The sequence below is a fragment of the Hyperolius riggenbachi genome, chromosome 4 (genome assembly GCF_040937935.1).
Source record: "Hyperolius riggenbachi isolate aHypRig1 chromosome 4, aHypRig1.pri, whole genome shotgun sequence".
NCBI classification, from domain to species: domain Eukaryota; kingdom Metazoa; phylum Chordata; class Amphibia; order Anura; family Hyperoliidae; genus Hyperolius; species Hyperolius riggenbachi.
In genome coordinates, this window is record NC_090649.1 from 45,259,496 (window position 1) to 45,283,969 (window position 24,474).

At 44.4% G+C, this 24,474-nt stretch overlaps 14 non-coding genes across 14 annotated transcripts; all 14 read right to left on the reverse strand.

The window, feature by feature from the left end:
- Positions 1–889: 889 nt before the first annotated feature.
- Positions 890–972, reverse strand: TRNAL-UAA (transfer RNA leucine (anticodon UAA)). The gene has a single exon. It is a non-coding gene; the product is annotated as a tRNA-Leu (tRNA).
- Positions 973–8,547: 7,575 nt separating this feature from the next.
- TRNAL-UAA (transfer RNA leucine (anticodon UAA)) lies at positions 8,548–8,630 on the reverse strand. The gene has a single exon. It is a non-coding gene; the product is annotated as a tRNA-Leu (tRNA).
- A 1,227-nt stretch (positions 8,631–9,857) lies between these two features.
- Positions 9,858–9,940, reverse strand: TRNAL-UAA (transfer RNA leucine (anticodon UAA)). The gene has a single exon. It is a non-coding gene; the product is annotated as a tRNA-Leu (tRNA).
- Positions 9,941–11,168: 1,228 nt separating this feature from the next.
- Positions 11,169–11,251, reverse strand: TRNAL-UAA (transfer RNA leucine (anticodon UAA)). Its single transcript has one exon. It is a non-coding gene; the product is annotated as a tRNA-Leu (tRNA).
- A 1,227-nt stretch (positions 11,252–12,478) lies between these two features.
- On the reverse strand, positions 12,479–12,561 carry TRNAL-UAA (transfer RNA leucine (anticodon UAA)). The gene has a single exon. It is a non-coding gene; the product is annotated as a tRNA-Leu (tRNA).
- Positions 12,562–13,789: 1,228 nt separating this feature from the next.
- Positions 13,790–13,872, reverse strand: TRNAL-UAA (transfer RNA leucine (anticodon UAA)). Its single transcript has one exon. It is a non-coding gene; the product is annotated as a tRNA-Leu (tRNA).
- Positions 13,873–15,099: 1,227 nt separating this feature from the next.
- Positions 15,100–15,182, reverse strand: TRNAL-UAA (transfer RNA leucine (anticodon UAA)). The gene has a single exon. It is a non-coding gene; the product is annotated as a tRNA-Leu (tRNA).
- A 1,228-nt stretch (positions 15,183–16,410) lies between these two features.
- Positions 16,411–16,493, reverse strand: TRNAL-UAA (transfer RNA leucine (anticodon UAA)). Its single transcript has one exon. It is a non-coding gene; the product is annotated as a tRNA-Leu (tRNA).
- A 1,227-nt stretch (positions 16,494–17,720) lies between these two features.
- TRNAL-UAA (transfer RNA leucine (anticodon UAA)) lies at positions 17,721–17,803 on the reverse strand. The gene has a single exon. It is a non-coding gene; the product is annotated as a tRNA-Leu (tRNA).
- Positions 17,804–19,030: 1,227 nt separating this feature from the next.
- Positions 19,031–19,113, reverse strand: TRNAL-UAA (transfer RNA leucine (anticodon UAA)). The gene has a single exon. It is a non-coding gene; the product is annotated as a tRNA-Leu (tRNA).
- A 1,227-nt stretch (positions 19,114–20,340) lies between these two features.
- TRNAL-UAA (transfer RNA leucine (anticodon UAA)) lies at positions 20,341–20,423 on the reverse strand. Its single transcript has one exon. It is a non-coding gene; the product is annotated as a tRNA-Leu (tRNA).
- Positions 20,424–21,649: 1,226 nt separating this feature from the next.
- On the reverse strand, positions 21,650–21,732 carry TRNAL-UAA (transfer RNA leucine (anticodon UAA)). The gene has a single exon. It is a non-coding gene; the product is annotated as a tRNA-Leu (tRNA).
- A 1,227-nt stretch (positions 21,733–22,959) lies between these two features.
- Positions 22,960–23,042, reverse strand: TRNAL-UAA (transfer RNA leucine (anticodon UAA)). The gene has a single exon. It is a non-coding gene; the product is annotated as a tRNA-Leu (tRNA).
- Positions 23,043–24,268: 1,226 nt separating this feature from the next.
- On the reverse strand, positions 24,269–24,351 carry TRNAL-UAA (transfer RNA leucine (anticodon UAA)). The gene has a single exon. It is a non-coding gene; the product is annotated as a tRNA-Leu (tRNA).
- Between the last annotated feature and the right edge of the window lie 123 nt (positions 24,352–24,474).

Here is a 24,474-nt window from a genome sequence, read left to right on the forward strand (position 1 = left end):
CTCTGATTTGTCAAGTATGTTTTATGGGAAAACAAGTTTTTTCTCAATTTTCAAATTTCTAGCACACCGCACAAGAATTTCCTTTAGGACTTAACTGGAGCTTGCAGCATGCACTCCTCCCTCTAGTCTTATAAGTTCTCCAGAGCCTGTTGTGGGGACAAATTCTCACAGTCTGATGCTGCCACCAACATACGTCAAGTAGGAACTGTTCTTTAAGCAATGATGTGCAATATCGGGCTTAAGTTAAAGATAACATTTTGACTGGGGTTGAAAAAGCTCTGTTGTGGCTTTATTAAACTATTGAAACCTGATCAAGGTGACTTTGGATTCTGCCCTATGCCTTGTAACAAACTCTAGTCCATGTGTTAATCCAGTTTTACTTTCCAGTGGCTTTCTGCATAGTTCTCTCTTAGAAAACTGCAGCTGGTGGAAAACACTTCTTGCAGGTTTTGGCAACTTTTGCAGTTGGATTTGTGTAAATTCTTTGTTAGCGCTTTAACCTCACAATGCCATTCTTGGGTATAGCTGCAGACAAGAGTCCTCACAATGAGTCCCTCTACTGATGGCATGTGGTATTGAAGAAACAGATTGGCAGAAAATCAAAACTTGCAGCAGTGTTTGCAGTAATCTCAAAAGCATAATGAATGCCATACCGGTGATTGTAAGCATTCACATCTCCACAAGTACATTTCCAGGAAGCTCAATGTTTCTTGTGAACTGTTTCAAAAAGCTGAAAGATCACACATTGATATTAGTTTGGAGATATGACTGATAAAAACACTCCTTGTAGGATTTCTTAGAGGCGTAAGATGCCAGAAGTATACCAAGAGTTTTGTGCAGGATAGCGCGCAGAAGGCATTGTTTGACATTCAGTGACGTCAAGAAAGTTTACCAGGAGTGGGGTTCGAACCTACGCGGATATATATCCATTGGATCTTAAGCCCAACGCGCTAACCACTCGGCCATCCTGGTTGCTGATATGACAGTGTGCACTTGAAATGGGAGCTTAAGGGTATGATCGCTCTGCCTTTGGATGCTTGGACACTGGACAGTATGGACCTCCTGTATCCTTGATGAATCTTTCTGTGAAACTCTGGTTAACTGCTCGATATCATAAGACAGTCCTCCGGAAGAAACAACATCCCATGAAAATCTCTGGCTTGCTGAAAAGCCTCTTCATTGGGTGAAGAGGGCTTAACATATGTTGGCCCATTGGGGCACACTAACTCCACCACCCATACAGAGCAAAGTAGCAGGTGACCCTCAAATTGTTCATCGTTTTTAAATATTTTTTTTTTCTGTTGTTTGGGGCTCTGATTTGTCAAGTATGTTTTATGGGAAAACAAGTTTTTTCTCAATTTTCAAATTTCTAGCACACCGCACAAGAATTTCCTTTAGGACTTAACTGGAGCTTGCAGCATGCACTCCTCCCTCTAGTCTTATAAGTTCTCCAGAGCCTGTTGTGGGGACAAATTCTCACAGTCTGATGCTGCCACTAGTGTTGGGCGAACATCTAGATGTTCGGGTTCGGGCCGAACAGGCCGAACATGGCCGCGATGTTCGGGTGTTCGACCCGAACTCCGAACATAATGGAAGTCAATGGGGACCCGAACTTTTGTGGTTTGTAAAGCCTCCTTACATGCTACATACCCCAAATTTACAGGGTATGTGCACCTTGGGAGTGGGTACAAGAGGAAAAAAAAAATTTGCAAAAAGAGCTTATAGTTTTTGAGAAAATCGATTTTAAAGTTTCAAAGGGAAAACTGTCTTTTAAATGCGGGAAATGTCTGTTTTCTTTGCACAGGTAACATGTTTTTTGTCGGCATGCAGTCATAAATGTAATACATATAAGAGGTTCCAGGAAAAGGGACCGGTAACGCTAACCCAGCAGCAGCACACGTGATGGAACAGGAGGAGGCGCAGGAGGAGAAGGCCACGCTTTGTGAGACACAACAACCCCGGCCTTGCATGAGGGCAAGAAGCGTGCGGATAGCATGCTTTGTACCGCCATGCAGTCATAAATGTAATAAAGATAAGAGGTTCCATAAACAGGGACCGGCAACGCTAACCCAGCAGCAGCAGCAGCAGCAGCAGACGTGATGGAACAGGAGCAGGTGCAGGAGGAGAAGGCCACGCTTTGTGAGACACAACAACCCAGGCCTTGCATGAGGGCAAGAAGCGTGCGGATAGCATGCTTTGTACCGCCATGCAGTTATAAATGTAATAAAGATAAGAGGTTCCATAAACAGGGAGCGGCAACGCTAACCCAGCAGCAGCAGCAGACGTGATGGAACAGGAGCAGGCGCAGGAGGAGAAGGCCACGCTTTTTGAGACGCAACCCAGGCCTTGCATGAGGACAAAAAGCGTGCGGATATAGCAATGCTTTTTGCCGCCATGCAGTCATAAATGTAATACAGATGAGAGGTTCAATAAACAGGGACTGGAAATGCTAACCCAGCAGCAGCAGACGTGATGGAACAGGACTAGGAGCAGGCGCAGGAGGAGAAGGCCAAGCTTTTTGAGACACAACAACACAGGCCTTGCATGAGGACAAAAAGCGTGCGGATATAGCAATGCTTTTTGCCGCCATGCAGTCATAAGTGTAATACAGATGAGAGGTTCAATAAACAGGGACCGGAAACGCTAAACCATCCCAGATGTTCATTGGTCATGTTACTTGGTTGGGGTCCTGGAGTGTTGCGTAGTCGTTTCCAATCCAGGATTGATTCATTTTAATTTGAGTCAGACGGTCTGCATTTTCTGTGGAGAGGCGGATACGCCGATCTGTGACGATGCCTCCGGCAGCACTGAAACAGCGTTCCGACATAACGCTGGCTGCCGGGCAAGCCAGCACCTCTATTGCGTACATTGCCAGTTCGTGCCAGGTGTCTAGCTTCGATACCCAATAGTTGAAGGGTGCAGATGGATTGTTAGACACAGCTACGTCATCTGACATGTAGTCCTTGACCATCTTCTCCAGGCGATCGGTGTTGGAGGTGGATCTGCACGCTTGCTGTTCTGTGGGCTGCTGCTGCATGGGTGTCAGAAAATTTTCCCACTCCAAGGACACTGCCGATACCATTCCCTTTTGGGTACTAGCTGCGGCTTGCGTTGTTTGCTGCCCTCCTGGTCGTCCTGGGTTTGCGGAAGTCAGTCTGTCTGCGTACAACTGGCTAGAGGAGGGGGAGGATGTCAATCTCCTCTCTAAAGTCTCCACAAGGGCCTGCTGGTATTCTTCCATTTTGACCTGTCTGACTCTTTCTTCAAGCAGTTTTGGAACATTGTGTTTGTACCGTGGATCCAGAAGGGTATAAACCCAGTAATTGGTGTTGTCCAGAATGCGCACAATGCGTGGGTCACGTTCAATGCAGTCTAGCATGAATTGAGCCATGTGTGCCAGAGTCCTACCAGAATCCTCATCATCCTCTTGTGAGCGTTGTGATAGTTGTTGTGATGCATCATAGTCGTCACCTTCCTCCTGGTCTGCTTCTGCTGACCATTCGCGTTGAATTGTGGAAGTCCAACGTGCACCGCTCTGGCCCTCGTCAGTGGTGGCATGAAATTCCTGCTCCAACTCCAGCTGTTCCTCCTCCTCTTCTTCGTCATAGCTGCTGGGGCCAGCGTTCCCTGAGGCGGATGGCCTGATGTTGGTACCATCACGCTGATCGTTTTCTCCTTCAGATTCCCCCAGTTGCATCATGACAGCTGTTTCCTTGATTTTTAACATCGACCTCTTCAGTAAACACAGCAGTGGTATGGTAATGCTGACTGAAGAGTTGTCACTGCTCACAAGCAACGTGGATTGCTCAAAATTTTGGAGGACTTGGCAGAGGTCCAACATGTTGGCCCAATCGGATCCACAGAAGCTTGGCAGCTGGCCGGATGCGCCTCGGTACTGCGCCGTCATGTACTGGACCACTGCACTCTTCTGCTCGCAAAAGCGGGCTAGCATGTGCAGCGTAGAATTCCAGCGCGTAGGGACATCACACAGCAAGCGATGGTGGGGGAGATTGAAGCGCTCCTGCATCTTGGCGAGTGCCCCCGAAGCAGTACTGGAAGTTCTACAATGTTTGGCCACTCGACGCACCTTCAACAGAAGATCGGCCACGCCTGGGTATGTCCTCAGGAACCGCTGAACTACTAGGTTCATCACGTGCGCCAGGCAAGGGATGTGTGTCAGCTTAGCCAACCTTAAAGCGCGAATGAGATTACTCCCATTATCACACACAACCATGCCCGGTTTCAGGTCCAGCGGTGCCAGCCACAAATCCGTCTGTTCCTTTATTCCCTTCCAAATTTCCTCCCCTGTGTGCTGCTTATCCCCAAGGCAGATTAGCTTCAGCAACGCTTGCTGACGCATGCCAACAGCTGTGCTGCACTGCTTCCACGATCCTACTGCTGCTGGGTTAGCGTTTCCGGATGAGGTACAGCTTTGAGATGCGTTGGAGGAGAAGGAGTCAGAGAGGTAGGTGCTGCTGTTATCCAGTGGGAGGGACGGCGGTGCAGCTGTTTGTGGCGTGGGCAACACCCGTGCCGTAGCAGGTGAGGAATCGCTGCCAGGCTCCACAAGGTTCACCCAGTGCGCGGTAAGGGAGATGTATCGACCCTGGCCGAACGCACTCGTCCAGGTGTCAGTGGTGAGGTGAACCTTGCAGGCAACGGCATTCTTCAAGCTTCGGGTTATTTTGCTGACCACGTGCTCATGCAACTCAGGCACTGCAGAGCGTGCAAAGTGGTAGCGGCTGGGAACCACGTAACGTGGGATGGCCACTGACATCATGCCCTTGAAGCTGTTTGTCTCCACCAATCGATATGGCAGCATTTCGCAGGCCAGAAGCTTGGCTATGCTGGCTGTTACTGCCACGGCCCGGGGGTCATTTGCTGGCAATTTCCTCTTGCGCTCAAACATCTCCGACACAGACAACTGAACCGTAGCGCTGCACACGGAAGGGCTGTTGGTTGTTGTGTTTGAAGAACACTGGGAGACCTCAAGAGCACTACTCCGGAAAGTGACAGTGTCAGCGTCGTCTGATGTTTGTGAATGTTGTGAACCACGCAATGGCTGGGCTACTGCTGCTGCTGAGGCGGGTCTGGTGAACCCAAGGGAGGCAGTGTTGTTTCTGGTACCCTGTCCTGACGCGTTTGCCCAAAGAGTGGGATGTTTGGATAGCATGTGACGGCTCATGCTGGTGGTGGAGAGGTTGTTAATACTTTTCCCCCTGCTCAGGCGGGTCTTGCACACCTTGCAAATCGCCATGGTAACATCCTCAGTGCAGTCTTCAAAGAAAGCCCAGACTTTGGAGCACCTGCCTCCTTGCTGGCGATTTCTGTTTGCTCCTCTTTTGCCTCTCACTTGAACTTCCACGCTTGTGGTGCCTGAAATTGCGCGCCGCCTACCTTGTGGCACAAGGCGAGCTCGTGCAGCAGTGGGTTCTTCAACAGACTCATCTGTGCTGCTGCTACGACGGCGATGTTCTCGTTCACAAACAAAATCTGGGTCTCTGTCCACATTGTCCATACCCTCCTCTTCCATCTCCTCAAACTCGTCATATGTCATTGTGGGCCGCCGCCGTGGAGTAGAGCTCCCCACAACAACCTCTGCGCAGCACACTCCAACGTCGTCTTCCAGATCTTGTCGGCCGACCTCCTGCAATTGCAACCCCTCCTGCCCAAATTGCTCTGGGATTTGGGTTTCCGAGTCCTCTTCGGACTCGCCTTGTATTTCAGTGCGCGGTGCATTTCCCACAGTTAACGGTTGTGAATCCAGGCACAACATTTCTGGCTGTTCCTCCATTGACCTTTGAAAGGTGGAAGTTTGTTGGGCTGGGAATAGCTCCTGCGAATACCCCATTGTGTCCTGAGGTAATTCATCGGACTGGTTATCTGGCAGTTGTGTGCGTGGTGTCGCTGCCGGTTGTGTCAGCTTTGTGCCCACTGGCTCCTTGTAACTGGCTGAGGACTCGGACCTCGTGCGTGATGTGCTGGTGCTGCTTAACCCACTGCTGGACGCTTGAGAGGTCATCCAAGTAATTATCTGGTCCTGTTCTTTTGGATTTGTGAGGGTTGTTGTCCTGGACAACATGGGCGGTATTGAGTGGGTTTTCTTGGGTGCTCCCCTGTGGCCTGTACGTGAACCGTCAGGGGAAACACCTCTTCCCTTGCCCCTCCCTCTTTCACCGGATTTCTTCCTCATTTCACTTATCCTTACAGTACACGCTGACTGGCAGCAGTACAGTGGCAGTACAGAAATGCTATACAGTACCACTATTCCCAGCAGCGACACAGAGCACAATGCTATACAGTGACGGGTGAGCGGTGTACCACTATTCCCAGCAGCGACACAGAGCACAATGCTATACAGTGGCGGGTGAGCGGTGTACCACTATTCCCAGCAGACACAGAACAGTACACAGAATGCTATATAGTGTGGCTGAACGAGCGGTGTACCACTATTCCCAGCAGACACAGAACAGTACACAGAATGCTATATAGTGTGGCTGAACGAGCGGTGTACTACTGTTCCCAGCAGACACAGAACAGTACACAGAATGCTATATAGTGTGGCTGAACGAGCGGTGTACTACTGTTCCCAGCAGACACAGAACAGTACACAGAATGCTATATAGTGTGGCTGAGCGAGCGGTGTACCACTATTCCCAGCAGACACAGAACAGTACACAGAATGCTATATAGTGTGGCTGAACGAGCGTTGTACCACTATTCCCAGCAGACACAGAACAGTACACAGAATGCTATATAGTGTGGCTGAACGAGCGGTGTACCACTATTCCCAGCAGACACAGAACAGTACACAGAATGCTATATAGTGTGGCTGAACGAGCGGTGTACTACTGTTCCCAGCAGACACAGAACAGTACACAGAATGCTATATAGTGTGGCTGAACGAGCGGTGTACTACTGTTCCCAGCAGACACAGAACAGTACACAGAATGCTATATAGTGTGGCTGAACGAGCGGTGTACTACTGTTCCCAGCAGACACAGAACAGTACACAGAATGCTATATAGTGTGGCTGAAAGAGCGGTGTACTACTGTTCCCAGCAGACACAGAACAGTACACAGAATGCTATATAGTGTGGCTGAACGAGCGGTGTACCACTATCCCCAGCAGACACAGAACAGTACACAGAATGCTATATAGTGTGGCTGAACGAGCGGTGTACTACTGTTCCCAGCAGACACAGAACAGTACACAGAATGCTATATAGTGTGGCTGAACGAGCGGTGTACTACTGTTCCCAGCAGACACAGAACAGTACACAGAATGCTATATAGTGTGGCTGAACGAGCGGTGTACTACTGTTCCCAGCAGACACAGAACAGTACACAGAATGCTATATAGTGTGGCTGAACGAGCGGTGTACCACTATTCCCAGCAGACACAGAACAGTACACAGAATGCTATATAGTGTGGCTGAACGAGCGGTGTACTACTGTTCCCAGCAGTGACACACAATGACTGGGGGGGACCCTGGCTAGCGTGGCTGGAGCGCGAACTACCCTGCCTGCCTACCCAAAGCTAAACCCACAGACAAATGGCGGAGATATGACGTGGTTCGGGTATTTATTTACCCGAACCACGTGACCGTTCGGCCAATCAGAGCGCGTTCGGGTCCGAACCACGTGACCCGTTCGGCCAATCACAGCGCTAGCCGAACGTTCGGGGAACGTTCGGCCATGCGCTCTTAGTTCGGCCATGTGGCCGAACGGTTTGGCCGAGCACCGTCAGGTGTTCGGCCGAACTCGAACATCACCCGAACAGGGTGATGTTCTGCAGAACCCGAACAGTGGCGAACACTGTTCGCCCAACACTAGCTGCCACCAACATACGTCAAGTAGGAACTGTTCTTTAAGCAATGATGTGCAATATCGGGCTTAAGTTAAAGATAACATTTTGACTGGGGTTGAAAAAGCTCTGTTGTGGCTTTATTAAACTATTAAAACCTGATCAAGGTGACTTTGGATTCTGCCCTATGCCTTGTAACAAGCTCTAGTCCATGTGTTAATCCAGTTTTACTTTCCAGTGGCTTTCTGCATAGTTCTCTCTTAGAAAACTGCAGCTGGTGGAAAACACTTCTTGCAGGTTTTGGCAACTTTTGCAGTTGGATTTGTGTAAATTCTTTGTTAGCGCTTTAACCTCACAATGCCATTCTTGGGTATAGCTGCAGACAAGAGTCCTCACAATGAGTCCCTCTACTGATGGCATGTGGTATTGAAGAAACAGATTGGCAGAAAATCAAAACTTGCAGCAGTGTTTGCAGTAATCTCAAAAGCATAATGAATGCCATACCGGTGATTGTAAGCATTCACATCTCCACAAGTACATTTCCAGGAAGCTCAATGTTTCTTGTGAACTGTTTCAAAAAGCTGAAAGATCACACATTGATATTAGTTTGGAGATATGACTGATAAAAACACTCCTTGTAGGATTTCTTAGAGGCGTAAGATGCCAGAAGTATACCAAGAGTTTTGTGCAGGATAGCACGCAGAAGGCATTTTTTGACATTCAGTGACGTCAAGAAAGTTTACCAGGAGTGGGGTTCGAACCCACGCGGATATATATCCATTGGATCTTAAGTCCAACGCCTTAACCACTCGGCCATCCTGGTTGCTGATATGACAGTCTGCACTTGAAATGGGAGCTTAAGGGTATGATCGCTCTGCCTTTGGATGCTTGGACACTGGACAGTATGGACCTCCTGTATCCTTGATGAATCTTTCTGTGAAACTCTGGTTAACTGCTCGATATCATAAGACAGTCCTCCGGAAGAAACAACATCCCATGAAAATCTCTGGCTTGCTGAAAAGCCTCTTCATTGGGTGAAGAGGGCTTAACATATGTTGGCCCATTGGGGCACACTAACTCCACCACCCATACAGAGCAAAGTAGCAGGTGACCCTCAAATTGTTCATCGTTTTTAAATATTTTTTTTTCTGTTGTTTGGGGCTCTGATTTGTCAAGTATGTTTTATGGGAAAACAAGTTTTTTCTCAATTTTCAAATTTCTAGCACACCGCACAAGAATTTCCTTTAGGACTTAACTGGAGCTTGCAGCATGCACTCCTCCCTCTAGTCTTATAAGTTCTCCAGAGCCTGTTGTGGGGACAAATTCTCACAGTCTGATGCTGCCACCAACATACGTCAAGTAGGAACTGTTCTTTAAGCAATGATGTGCAATATCGGGCTTAAGTTAAAGATAACATTTTGACTGGGGTTGAAAAAGCTCTGTTGTGGCTTTATTAAACTATTGAAACCTGATCAAGGTGACTTTGGATTCTGCCCTATGCCTTGTAACAAACTCTAGTCCATGTGTTAATCCAGTTTTACTTTCCAGTGGCTTTCTGCATAGTTCTCTCTTAGAAAACTGCAGCTGGTGGAAAACACTTCTTGCAGGTTTTGGCAACTTTTGCAGTTGGATTTGTGTAAATTCTTTGTTAGCGCTTTAACCTCACAATGCCATTCTTGGGTATAGCTGCAGACAAGAGTCCTCACAATGAGTCCCTCTACTGATGGCATGTGGTATTGAAGAAACAGATTGGCAGAAAATCAAAACTTGCAGCAGTGTTTGCAGTAATCTCAAAAGCATAATGAATGCCATACCGGTGATTGTAAGCATTCACATCTCCACAAGTACATTTCCAGGAAGCTCAATGTTTCTTGTGAACTGTTTCAAAAAGCTGAAAGATCACACATTGATATTAGTTTGGAGATATGACTGATAAAAACACTCCTTGTAGGATTTCTTAGAGGCGTAAGATGCCAGAAGTATACCAAGAGTTTTGTGCAGGATAGCGCGCAGAAGGCATTGTTTGACATTCAGTGACGTCAAGAAAGTTTACCAGGAGTGGGGTTCGAACCCACGCAGATATATATCCATTGGATCTTAAGTCCAACGCCTTAACCACTCGGCCATCCTGGTTGCTGATGTGACAATCTGCACTTGAATTGGGAGCTTAAGGGTATTATCGCTCTGCCTTTGGATGCTTGGACACTGGACAGTATGGACCTCCTGTATCCTTGATAAATCTTTCTGTGAAACTCTGGTTAACTGCTCGATATCATAAGACAGTCCTCCGGAAGAAACAACATCCCATGAAAATCTCTGGCTTGCTGAAAAGCCTCTTCATTGGGTGAAGAGGGCTTAACATATGTTGGCCCATTGGGGCACACTAACTCCACCACCCATACAGAGCAAAGTAGCAGGTGACCCTCAAATTGTTCATCGTTTTTAAATATTTTTTTTTTCTGTTGTTTGGGGCTCTGATTTGTCAAGTATGTTTTATGGGAAAACAAGTTTTTTCTCAATTTTCAAATTTCTAGCACACCGCACAAGAATTTCCTTTAGGACTTAACTGGAGCTTGCAGCATGCACTCCTCCCTCTAGTCTTATAAGTTCTCCAGAGCCTGTTGTGGGGACAAATTCTCACAGTCTGATGCTGCCACCAACATACGTCAAGTAGGAACTGTTCTTTAAGCAATGATGTGCAATATCGGGCTTAAGTTAAAGATAACATTTTGACTGGGGTTGAAAAAGCTCTGTTGTGGCTTTATTAAACTATTGAAACCTGATCAAGGTGACTTTGGATTCTGCCCTATGCCTTGTAACAAGCTCTAGTCCATGTGTTAATCCAGTTTTACTTTCCAGTGGCTTTCTGCATAGTTCTCTCTTAGAAAACTGCAGCTGGTGGAAAACACTTCTTGCAGGTTTTGGCAACTTTTGCAGTTGGATTTGTGTACATTCTTTGTTAGCGCTTTAACCTCACAATGCCATTCTTGGGTATAGCTGCAGACAAGAGTCCTCACAATGAGTCCCTCTACTGATGGCATGTGGTATTGAAGAAACAGATTGGCAGAAAATCAAAACTTGCAGCAGTGTTTGCAGTAATCTCAAAAGCATAATGAATGCCATACCGGTGATTGTAAGCATTCACATCTCCACAAGTACATTTCCAGGAAGCTCAATGTTTCTTGTGAACTGTTTCAAAAAGCTGAAAGATCACACATTGATATTAGTTTGGAGATATGACTGATAAAAACACTCCTTGTAGGATTTCTTAGAGGCGTAAGATGCCAGAAGTATACCAAGAGTTTTGTGCAGGATAGCACGCAGAAGGCATTTTTTGACATTCAGTGACGTCAAGAAAGTTTACCAGGAGTGGGGTTCGAACCCACGCGGATATATATCCATTGGATCTTAAGTCCAACGCCTTAACCACTCGGCCATCCTGGTTGCTGATATGACAGTCTGCACTTGAAATGGGAGCTTAAGGGTATGATCGCTCTGCCTTTGGATGCTTGGACACTGGACAGTATGGACCTCCTGTATCCTTGATGAATCTTTCTGTGAAACTCTGGTTAACTGCTCGATATCATAAGACAGTCCTCCGGAAGAAACAACATCCCATGAAAATCTCTGGCTTGCTGAAAAGCCTCTTCATTGGGTGAAGAGGGCTTAACATATGTTGGCCCATTGGGGCACACTAACTCCACCACCCATACAGAGCAAAGTAGCAGGTGACCCTCAAATTGTTCATCGTTTTTAAATATTTTTTTTTCTGTTGTTTGGGGCTCTGATTTGTCAAGTATGTTTTATGGGAAAACAAGTTTTTTCTCAATTTTCAAATTTCTAGCACACCGCACAAGAATTTCCTTTAGGACTTAACTGGAGCTTGCAGCATGCACTCCTCCCTCTAGTCTTATAAGTTCTCCAGAGCCTGTTGTGGGGACAAATTCTCACAGTCTGATGCTGCCACCAACATACGTCAAGTAGGAACTGTTCTTTAAGCAATGATGTGCAATATCGGGCTTAAGTTAAAGATAACATTTTGACTGGGGTTGAAAAAGCTCTGTTGTGGCTTTATTAAACTATTGAAACCTGATCAAGGTGACTTTGGATTCTGCCCTATGCCTTGTAACAAACTCTAGTCCATGTGTTAATCCAGTTTTACTTTCCAGTGGCTTTCTGCATAGTTCTCTCTTAGAAAACTGCAGCTGGTGGAAAACACTTCTTGCAGGTTTTGGCAACTTTTGCAGTTGGATTTGTGTAAATTCTTTGTTAGCGCTTTAACCTCACAATGCCATTCTTGGGTATAGCTGCAGACAAGAGTCCTCACAATGAGTCCCTCTACTGATGGCATGTGGTATTGAAGAAACAGATTGGCAGAAAATCAAAACTTGCAGCAGTGTTTGCAGTAATCTCAAAAGCATAATGAATGCCATACCGGTGATTGTAAGCATTCACATCTCCACAAGTACATTTCCAGGAAGCTCAATGTTTCTTGTGAACTGTTTCAAAAAGCTGAAAGATCACACATTGATATTAGTTTGGAGATATGACTGATAAAAACACTCCTTGTAGGATTTCTTAGAGGCGTAAGATGCCAGAAGTATACCAAGAGTTTTGTGCAGGATAGCGCGCAGAAGGCATTGTTTGACATTCAGTGACGTCAAGAAAGTTTACCAGGAGTGGGGTTCGAACCCACGCGGATATATATCCATTGGATCTTAAGTCCAACGCCTTAACCACTCGGCCATCCTGGTTGCTGATGTGACAATCTGCACTTGAATTGGGAGCTTAAGGGTATGATCGCTCTGCCTTTGGATGCTTGGACACTGGACAGTATGGACCTCCTGTATCCTTGATGAATCTTTCTGTGAAACTCTGGTTAACTGCTCGATATCATAAGACAGTCCTCCGGAAGAAACAACATCCCATGAAAATCTCTGGCTTGCTGAAAAGCCTCTTCATTGGGTGAAGAGGGCTTAACATATGTTGGCCCATTGGGGCACACTAACTCCACCACCCATACAGAGCAAAGTAGCAGGTGACCCTCAAATTGTTCATCGTTTTTAAATATTTTTTTTTTCTGTTGTTTGGGGCTCTGATTTGTCAAGTATGTTTTATGGGAAAACAAGTTTTTTCTCAATTTTCAAATTTCTAGCACACCGCACAAGAATTTCCTTTAGGACTTAACTGGAGCTTGCAGCATGCACTCCTCCCTCTAGTCTTATAAGTTCTCCAGAGCCTGTTGTGGGGACAAATTCTCACAGTCTGATGCTGCCACCAACATACGTCAAGTAGGAACTGTTCTTTAAGCAATGATGTGCAATATCGGGCTTAAGTTAAAGATAACATTTTAACTGGGGTTGAAAAAGCTCTGTTGTGGCTTTATTAAACTATTAAAACCTGATCAAGGTGACTTTGGATTCTGCCCTATGCCTTGTAACAAGCTCTAGTCCATGTGTTAATCCAGTTTTACTTTCCAGTGGCTTTCTGCATAGTTCTCTCTTAGAAAACTGCAGCTGGTGGAAAACACTTCTTGCAGGTTTTGGCAACTTTTGCAGTTGGATTTGTGTAAATTCTTTGTTAGCGCTTTAACCTCACAATGCCATTCTTGGGTATAGCTGCAGACAAGAGTCCTCACAATGAGTCCCTCTACTGATGGCATGTGGTATTGAAGAAACAGATTGGCAGAAAATCAAAACTTGCAGCAGTGTTTGCAGTAATCTCAAAAGCATAATGAATGCCATACCGGTGATTGTAAGCATTCACATCTCCACAAGTACATTTCCAGGAAGCTCAATGTTTCTTGTGAACTGTTTCAAAAAGCTGAAAGATCACACATTGATATTAGTTTGGAGATATGACTGATAAAAACACTCCTTGTAGGATTTCTTAGAGGCGTAAGATGCCAGAAGTATACCAAGAGTTTTGTGCAGGATAGCACGCAGAAGGCATTTTTTGACATTCAGTGACGTCAAGAAAGTTTACCAGGAGTGGGGTTCGAACCCACGCGGATATATATCCATTGGATCTTAAGTCCAACGCCTTAACCACTCGGCCATCCTGGTTGCTGATATGACAGTCTGCACTTGAAATGGGAGCTTAAGGGTATGATCGCTCTGCCTTTGGATGCTTGGACACTGGACAGTATGGACCTCCTGTATCCTTGATGAATCTTTCTGTGAAACTCTGGTTAACTGCTCGATATCATAAGACAGTCCTCCGGAAGAAACAACATCCCATGAAAATCTCTGGCTTGCTGAAAAGCCTCTTCATTGGGTGAAGAGGGCTTAACATATGTTGGCCCATTGGGGCACACTAACTCCACCACCCATACAGAGCAAAGTAGCAGGTGACCCTCAAATTGTTCATCGTTTTTAAATATTTTTTTTTCTGTTGTTTGGGGCTCTGATTTGTCAAGTATGTTTTATGGGAAAACAAGTTTTTTCTCAATTTTCAAATTTCTAGCACACCGCACAAGAATTTCCTTTAGGACTTAACTGGAGCTTGCAGCATGCACTCCTCCCTCTAGTCTTATAAGTTCTCCAGAGCCTGTTGTGGGGACAAATTCTCACAGTCTGATGCTGCCACCAACATACGTCAAGTAGGAACTGTTCTTTAAGCAATGATGTGCAATATCGGGCTTAAGTTAAAGATAACATTTTGACTGGGGTTGAAAAAGCTCTGTTGTGGCTTTATTAAACTATTGAAACCTGATCAAGGTGACTTTGGATTCTGCCCTATGCCTTGTAACAAACTCTAGTCCATGTGTTAATCCAGTTTTACTTTCCAGTGGCTTTCTGCATAGTTCTCTCTTAGAAAACTGCAGCTGGTGGAAAACACTTCTTGCAGGTTTTGGCAACTTTTGCAGTTGGATTTGTGTAAATTCTTTGTTAGCGCTTTAACCTCACAATGCCATTCTTGGGTATAGCTGCAGACAAGAGTCCTCACAATGAGTCCCTCTACTGATGGCATGTGGTATTGAAGAAACAGATTGGCAGAAAATCAAAACTTGCAGCAGTGTTTGCAGTAATCTCAAAAGCATAATGAATGCCATACCGGTGATTGTAAGCATTCACATCTCCACAAGTACATTTCCAGGAAGCTCAATGTTTCTTGTGAACTGTTTCAAAAAGCTGAAAGATCACACATTGATATTAGTTTGGAGATATGACTGATAAAAACACTCCTTGTAGGATTTCTTAGAGGCGTAAGATGCCAGAAGTATACCAAGAGTTTTGTGCAGGATAGCGCGCAGAAGGCATTGTTTGACATTCAGTGACGTCAAGAAAGTTTACCAGGAGTGGGGTTCGAACCCACGCAGATATATATCCATTGGATCTTAAGTCCAACGCCTTAACCACTCGGCCATCCTGGTTGCTGATGTGACAATCTGCACTTGAATTGGGAGCTTAAGGGTATTATCGCTCTGCCTTTGGATGCTTGGACACTGGACAGTATGGACCTCCTGTATCCTTGATGAATCTTTCTGTGAAACTCTGGTTAACTGCTCGATATCATAAGACAGTCCTCCGGAAGAAACAACATCCCATGAAAATCTCTGGCTTGCTGAAAAGCCTCTTCATTGGGTGAAGAGGGCTTAACATATGTTGGCCCATTGGGGCACACTAACTCCACCACCCATACAGAGCAAAGTAGCAGGTGACCCTCAAATTGTTCATCGTTTTTAAATATTTTTTTTTTCTGTTGTTTGGGGCTCTGATTTGTCAAGTATGTTTTATGGGAAAACAAGTTTTTTCTCAATTTTCAAATTTCTAGCACACCGCACAAGAATTTCCTTTAGGACTTAACTGGAGCTTGCAGCATGCACTCCTCCCTCTAGTCTTATAAGTTCTCCAGAGCCTGTTGTGGGGACAAATTCTCACAGTCTGATGCTGCCACCAACATACGTCAAGTAGGAACTGTTCTTTAAGCAATGATGTGCAATATCGGGCTTAAGTTAAAGATAACATTTTGACTGGGGTTGAAAAAGCTCTGTTGTGGCTTTATTAAACTATTGAAACCTGATCAAGGTGACTTTGGATTCTGCCCTATGCCTTGTAACAAGCTCTAGTCCATGTGTTAATCCAGTTTTACTTTCCAGTGGCTTTCTGCATAGTTCTCTCTTAGAAAACTGCAGCTGGTGGAAAACACTTCTTGCAGGTTTTGGCAACTTTTGCAGTTGGATTTGTGTAAATTCTTTGTTAGCGCTTTAACCTCACAATGCCATTCTTGGGTATAGCTGCAGACAAGAGTCCTCACAATGAGTCCCTCTACTGATGGCATGTGGTATTGAAGAAACAGATTGGCAGAAAATCAAAACTTGCAGCAGTGTTTGCAGTAATCTCAAAAGCATAATGAATGCCATACCGGTGATTGTAAGCATTCACATCTCCACAAGTACATTTCCAGGAAGCTCAATGTTTCTTGTGAACTGTTTCAAAAAGCTGAAAGATCACACATTGATATTAGTTTGGAGATATGACTGATAAAAACACTCCTTGTAGGATTTCTTAGAGGCGTAAGATGCCAGAAGTATACCAAGAGTTTTGTGCAGGATAGCACGCAGAAGGCATTGTTTGACATTCAGTGACGTCAAGAAAGTTTACCAGGAGTGGGGTTCGAACCCACGCGGATATATATCCATTGGATCTTAAGTCCAACGCCTTAACCACTCGGCCATCCTGGTTGCTGATATGACAGTCTGCACTTGAAATGGGAGCTTAAGGGTATGATCGCTCTGCCTTTGGATGCTTGGACACTGGACAGTATGGACCTCCTGTATCCTTGATGAATCTTTCTGTGAAACTCTGGTTAACTGCTCGATATCATAAGACAGTCCTCCGGAAGAAACAACATCCCATGAAAATCTCTGGCTTGCTGAAAAGCCTCTTCATTGGGTAAAGAGGGCTTAACATATGTTGGCCCATTGGGGCACACTAACTCCACCACCCATACAGAGCAAAGTAGCAGGTGACCCTCAAATTGTTCATCGTTTTTAAATATTTTTTTTTCTGTTGTTTGGGGCTCTGATTTGTCAAGTATGTTTTATGGGAAAACAAGTTTTTTCTCAATTTTCAAATTTCTAGCACACCGCACAAGAATTTCCTTTAGGACTTAACTGGAGCTTGCAGCATGCACTCCTCCCTCTAGTCTTATAAGTTCTCCAGAGCCTGTTGTGGGGACAAATTCTCACAGTCTGATGCTGCCACCAACATACGTCAAGTAGGAACTGTTCTTTAAGCAATGATGTGCAATATCGGGCTTAAGTTAAAGATAACATTTTGACTGGGGTTGAAAAAGCTCTGTTGTGGCTTTATTAAACTATTGAAACCTGATCAAGGTGACTTTGGATTCTGCCCTATGCCTTGTAACAAACTCTAGTCCATGTGTTAATCCAGTTTTACTTTCCAGTGGCTTTCTGCATAGTTCTCTCTTAGAAAACTGCAGCTGGTGGAAAACACTTCTTGCAGGTTTTGGCAACTTTTGCAGTTGGATTTGTGTAAATTCTTTGTTAGCGCTTTAACCTCACAATGCCATTCTTGGGTATAGCTGCAGACAAGAGTCCTCACAATGAGTCCCTCTACTGATGGCATGTGGTATTGAAGAAACAGATTGGCAGAAAATCAAAACTTGCAGCAGTGTTTGCAGTAATCTCAAAAGCATAATGAATGCCATACCGGTGATTGTAAGCATTCACATCTCCACAAGTACATTTCCAGGAAGCTCAATGTTTCTTGTGAACTGTTTCAAAAAGCTGAAAGATCACACATTGATATTAGTTTGGAGATATGACTGATAAAAACACTCCTTGTAGGATTTCTTAGAGGCGTAAGATGCCAGAAGTATACCAAGAGTTTTGTGCAGGATAGCGCGCAGAAGGCATTGTTTGACATTCAGTGACGTCAAGAAAGTTTACCAGGAGTGGGGTTCGAACCCACGCGGATATATATCCATTGGATCTTAAGTCCAACGCCTTAACCACTCGGCCATCCTGGTTGCTGATGTGACAATCTGCACTTGAATTGGGAGCTTAAGGGTATGATCGCTCTGCCTTTGGATGCTTGGACACTGGACAGTATGGACCTCCTGTATCCTTGATGAATCTTTCTGTGAAACTCTGGTTAACTGCTTGATATCATAAGACAGTCCTCCGGAAGAAACAACATCCCATGAAAATCTCTGGCTTGCTGAAAAGCCTCTTCATTGGGTGAAGAGGGCTTAACATATGTTGGCCCATTGGGGCACACTAACTCCACCACCCATACAGAGCAAAGTAGCAGGTGACCCTCAAATTGTTCATCGTTTTTAAATATTTTTTTTTCTGTTGTTTGGGGCTCTGATTTGTCAAGTATGTTTTATGGGAAAACAAGTTTTTTCTCAATTTTCAAATTTCTAGCACACCGCACAAGAATTTCCTTTAGGACTTAACTGGAGCTTGCAGCATGCACTCCTCCCTCTAGTCTTATAAGTTCTCCAGAGCCTGTTGTGGGGACAAATTCTCACAGTCTGATGCTGCCACCAACATACGTCAAGTAGGAACTGTTCTTTAAGCAATGATGTGCAATATCGGGCTTAAGTTAAAGATAACATTTTGACTGGGGTTGAAAAAGCTCTGTTGTGGCTTTATTAAACTATTGAAACCTGATCAAGGTGACTTTGGATTCTGCCCTATGCCTTGTAACAAACTCTAGTCCATGTGTTAATCCAGTTTTACTTTCCAGTGGCTTTCTGCATAGTTCTCTCTTAGAAAACTGCAGCTGGTGGAAAACACTTCTTGCAGGTTTTGGCAACTTTTGCAGTTGGATTTGTGTAAATTCTTTGTTAGCGCTTTAACCTCACAATGCCATTCTTGGGTATAGCTGCAGACAAGAGTCCTCACAATGAGTCCCTCTACTGATGGCATGTGGTATTGAAGAAACAGATTGGCAGAAAATCAAAACTTGCAGCAGTGTTTGCAGTAATCTCAAAAGCATAATGAATGCCATACCGGTGATTGTAAGCATTCACATCTCCACAAGTACATTTCCAGGAAGCTCAATGTTTCTTGTGAACTGTTTCAAAAAGCTGAAAGATCACACATTGATATTAGTTTGGAGATATGACTGATAAAAACACTCCTTGTAGGATTTCTTAGAGGCGTAAGATGCCAGAAGAATACCAAGAGTTTTGTGCAGGATAGCGCGCAGAAGGCATTGTTTGACATTCAGTGATGTCAAGAAAGTTTACCAGGAGTGGGGTTCGAACCCACGCGGATATATATCCATTGGATCTTAAGTCCAACGCCTTAACCACTCGGCCATCCTGGTTGCTGATATGACAGTCTGCACTTGAAATGGGAGCTTAAGGGTATGATCGCTCTGCCTTTGGATGCTTGGACACTGGACAGTATGGACCTCCTGTATCCTTGATGAATCTTTCTGTGAAACTCTGGTTAACTGCTCGATATCATAAGACAGTCCTCCGGAAGAAACAACATCCCATGAAAATCTCTGGCTTGCTGAAAAGCCTCTTCATTGGGTGAAGAGGGCTTAACATATGTTGGCCCATTGGGGCACACTAACTCCACCACCCATACAGAGCAAAGTAGCAGGTGACCCTCAAATTGTTCATCGTTTTTAAATATTTTTTTTTCTGTTGTTTGGGGCTCTGATTTGTCAAGTATGTTTTATGGGAAAACAAGTTTTTTCTCAATTTTCAAATTTCTAGCACACCGCACAAGAATTTCCTTTAGGACTTAACTGGAGCTTGCAGCATGCACTCCTCCCTCTAGTCTTATACGTTCTCCAGAGCCTGTTGTGGGGACAAATTCTCACAGTCTGATGCTGCCACCAACATACGTCAAGGAGGAACTGTTCTTTAAGCAATGATGTGCAATATCGGGCTTAAGTTAAAGATAACATTTTGACTGGGGTTGAAAAAGCTCTGTTGTGGCTTTATTAAACTATTGAAACCTGATCAAGGTGACTTTGGATTCTGCCCTATGCCTTGTAACAAACTCTAGTCCATGTGTTAATCCAGTTTTACTTTCCAGTGGCTTTCTGCATAGTTCTCTCTTAGAAAACTGCAGCTGGTGGAAAACACTTCTTGCAGGTTTTGGCAACTTTTGCAGTTGGATTTGTGTAAATTCTTTGTTAGCGCTTTAACCTCACAATGCCATTCTTGGGTATAGCTGCAGACAAGAGTCCTCACAATGAGTCCCTCTACTGATGGCATGTGGTATTGAAGAAACAGATTGGCAGAAAATCAAAACTTGCTGCAGTGTTTGCAGTAATCTCAAAAGCATAATGAATGCCATACCGGTGATTGTAAGCATTCACATCTCCACAAGTACATTTCCAGGAAGCTCAATGTTTCTTGTAAACTGTTTCAAAAAGCTGAAAGATCACACATTGATATTAGTTTGGAGATATGACTGATAAAAACACTCCTTGTAGGATTTCTTAGAGGCGTAAGATGCCAGAAGTATACCAAGAGTTTTGTGCAGGATAGCGCGCAGAAGGCATTGTTTGACATTCAGTGACGTCAAGAAAGTTTACCAGGAGTGGGGTTCGAACCCACGCGGATATATATCCATTGGATCTTAAGTCCAACGCCTTAACCACTCGGCCATCCTGGTTGCTGATGTGACAATCTGCACTTGAATTGGGAGCTTAAGGGTATGATCGCTCTGCCTTTGGATGCTTGGACACTGGACAGTATGGACCTCCTGTATCCTTGATGAATCTTTCTGTGAAACTCTGGTTAACTGCTCGATATCATAAGACAGTCCTCCGGAAGAAACAACATCCCATGAAAATCTCTGGCTTGCTGAAAAGCCTCTTCATTGGGTGAAGAGGGCTTAACATATGTTGGCCCATTGGGGCACACTAACTCCACCACCCATGCAGAGCAAAGTAGCAGGTGACCCTCAAATTGTTCATCGTTTTTAAATATTTTTTTTCTGTTGTTTGGGGCTCTGATTTGTCAAGTATGTTTTATGGGAAAACAAGTTTTTTCTCAATTTTCAAATTTCTAGCACACCGCGCAATAATTTCTTCTAGGACTTAACTGGAGCTTGCAGCATGCACTCCTTCCTCTAGTCTTCTAAGCTCTCCAGAGCCTGTTGTGGGGACAAATTCTCACAGTCTGATGCTGCCACCAACATACGTCAAGGAGGACCTGTTCTTTAAGCAATGATGTGCAATATCGGGCTTAAGTTAAAGATAACATTTTGACTGGGGTTGAAAAAGCTCTGTTGTGGCTTTATTAAACTATTGAAACCTGATCAAGGTGACTTTGGATTCTGCCCTATGCCTTGTAACAAACTCTAGTCCATGTGTTAATCCAGTTTTACTTTCCAGTGGCTTTCTGCATAGTTCTCTCTTAGAAAACTGCAGCTGGTGGAAAACACTTCTTGCAGGTTTTGGCAACTTTTGCAGTTGGATTTGTGTAAATTCTTTGTTAGCGCTTTAACCTCACAATGCCATTCTTGGGTATAGCTGCAGACAAGAGTCCTCACAATGAGTCCCTCTACTGATGGCATGTGGTATTGAAGAAACAGATTGGCAGAAAATCAAAACTTGCAGCAGTGTTTGCAGTAATCTCAAAAGCATAATGAATGCCATACCGGTGATTGTAAGCATTCACATCTCCACAAGTACATTTCCAGGAAGCTCAATGTTTCTTGTGAACTGTTTCAAAAAGCTGAAAGATCACACATTGATATTAGTTTGGAGATATGACTGATAAAAACACTCCTTGTAGGATTTCTTAGAGGCGTAAGATGCCAGAAGTATACCAAGAGTTTTGTGCAGGATAGCGCGCAGAAGGCATTGTTTGACATTCAGTGACGTCAAGAAAGTTTACCAGGAGTGGGGTTCGAACCCACGCGGATATATATCCATTGGATCTTAAGTCCAACGCCTTAACCACTCGGCCATCCTGGTTGCTGATGTGACAATCTGCACTTGAATTGGGAGCTTAAGGGTATGATCGCTCTGCCTTTGGATGCTTGGACACTGGACAGTATGGACCTCCTGTATCCTTGATGAATCTTTCTGTGAAACTCTGGTTAACTGCTCGATATCATAAGACAGTCCTCCGGAAGAAACAACATCCCATGAAAATCTCTGGCTTGCTGAAAAGCCTCTTCATTGGGTGAAGAGGGCTTAACATATGTTGGCCCATTGGGGCACACTAACTCCACCACCCATACAGAGCAAAGTAGCAGGTGACCCTCAAATTGTTCATCGTTTTTAAATATATTTTTTTCTGTTGTTTGGGGCTCTGATTTGTCAAGTATGTTTTATGGGAAAACAAGTTTTTTCTCAATTTTCAAATTTCTAGCACACCGCGCAATAATTTCTTCTAGGACTTAACTGGAGCTTGCAGCATGCACTCCTTCCTCTAGTCTTCTAAGCTCTCCAGAGCCTGTTGTGGGGACAAATTCTCACAGTCTGATGCTGCCACCAACATACGTCAAGGAGGACCTGTTCTTTAAGCAATGATGTGCAATATCGGGCTTAAGTTAAAGATAACATTTTGACTGGGGTTGAAAAAGCTCTGTTGTGGCTTTATTAAACTATTGAAACCTGATCAAGGTGACTTTGGATTCTGCCCTATGCCTTGTAACAAACTCTAGTCCATGTGTTAATCCAGTTTTACTTTCCAGTGGCTTTCTGCATAGTTCTCTCTTAGAAAACTGCAGCTGGTGGAAAACACTTCTTGCAGGTTTTGGCAACTTTTGCAGTTGGATTTGTGTAAATTCTTTGTTAGCGCTTTAACCTCACAATGCCATTCTTGGGTATAGCTGCAGACAAGAGTCCTCACAATGAGTCCCTCTACTGATGGCATGTGGTATTGAAGAAACAGATTGGCAGAAAATCAAAACTTGCAGCAGTGTTTGCAGTAATCTCAAAAGCATAATGAATGCCATACCGGTGATTGTAAGCATTCACATCTCCACAAGTACATTTCCAGGAAGCTCAATGTTTCTTGTGAACTGTTTCAAAAAGCTGAAAGATCACACATTGATATTAGTTTGGAGATATGACTGATAAAAACACTCCTTGTAGGATTTCTTAGAGGCGTAAGATGCCAGAAGTATACCAAGAGTTTTGTGCAGGATAGCGCGCAGAAGGCATTGTTTGACATTCAGTGACGTCAAGAAAGTTTACCAGGAGTGGGGTTCGAACCCACGCGGATATATATCCATTGGATCTTAAGTCCAACGCCTTAACCACTCGGCCATCCTGGTTGCTGATGTGACAATCTGCACTTGAATTGGGAGCTTAAGGGTATGATCGCTCTGCCTTTGGATGCTTGGACACTGGACAGTATGGACCTCCTGTATCCTTGATGAATCTTTCTGTGAAACTCTGGTTAACTGCTCGATATCATAAGACAGTCCTCCGGAAGAAACAACATCCCATGAAAATCTCTGGCTTGCTGAAAAGCCTCTTCATTGGGTGAAGAGGGCTTAACATATGTTGGCCCATTGGGGCACACTAACTCCACCACCCATACAGAGCAAAGTAGCAGGTGACCCTCAAATTGTTCATCGTTTTTAAATATTTTTTTTCTGTTGTTTGGGGCTCTGATTTGTCAAGTATGTTTTATGGGAAAACAAGTTTTTTCTCAATTTTCAAATTTCTAGCACACCGCGCAATAATTTCTCCTAGGACTTAACTGGAGCTTGCAGCATGCACTCCTTCCTCTAGTCTTCTAAGCTCTCCAGAGCCTGTTGTGGGGACAAATTCTCACAGTCTGATGCTGCCACCAACATACGTCAAGGAGGAACTGTTCTTTAAGCAATGATGTGCAATATCGGGCTTAAGTTAAAGATAACATTTTGACTGGGGTTGAAAAAGCTCTGTTGTGGCTTTATTAAACTATTGAAACCTGATCAAGGTGACTTTGGATTCTGCCCTATGCCTTGTAACAAACTCTAGTCCATGTGTTAATCCAGTTTTACTTTCCAGTGGCTTTCTGCATAGTTCTCTCTTAGAAAACTGCAGCTGGTGGAAAACACTTCTTGCAGGTTTTGGCAACTTTTGCAGTTGGATTTGTGTAAATTCTTTGTTAGCGCTTTAACCTCACAATGCCATTCTTGGGTATAGCTGCAGACAAGAGTCCTCACAATGAGTCCCTCTACTGATGGCATGTGGTATTGAAGAAACAGATTGGCAGAAAATCAAAACTTGCAGCAGTGTTTGCAGTAATCTCAAAAGCATAATGAATGCCATACCGGTGATTGTAAGCATTCACATCTCCACAAGTACATTTCCAGGAAGCTCAATGTTTCTTGTGAACTGTTTCAAAAAGCTGAAAGATCACACATTGATATTAGTTTGGAGATATGACTGATAAAAACACTCCTTGTAGGATTTCTTAGAGGCGTAAGATGCCAGAAGTATACCAAGAGTTTTGTGCAGGATAGCGCGCAGAAGGCATTGTTTGACATTCAGTGACGTCAAGAAAGTTTACCAGGAGTGGGGTTCGAACCCACGCGGATATATATCCATTGGATCTTAAGTCCAACGCCTTAACCACTCGGCCATCCTGGTTGCTGATGTGACAATCTGCACTTGAATTGGGAGCTTAAGGGTATGATCGCTCTGCCTTTGGATGCTTGGACACTGGACAGTATGGACCTCCTGTATCCTTGATGAATCTTTCTGTGAAACTCT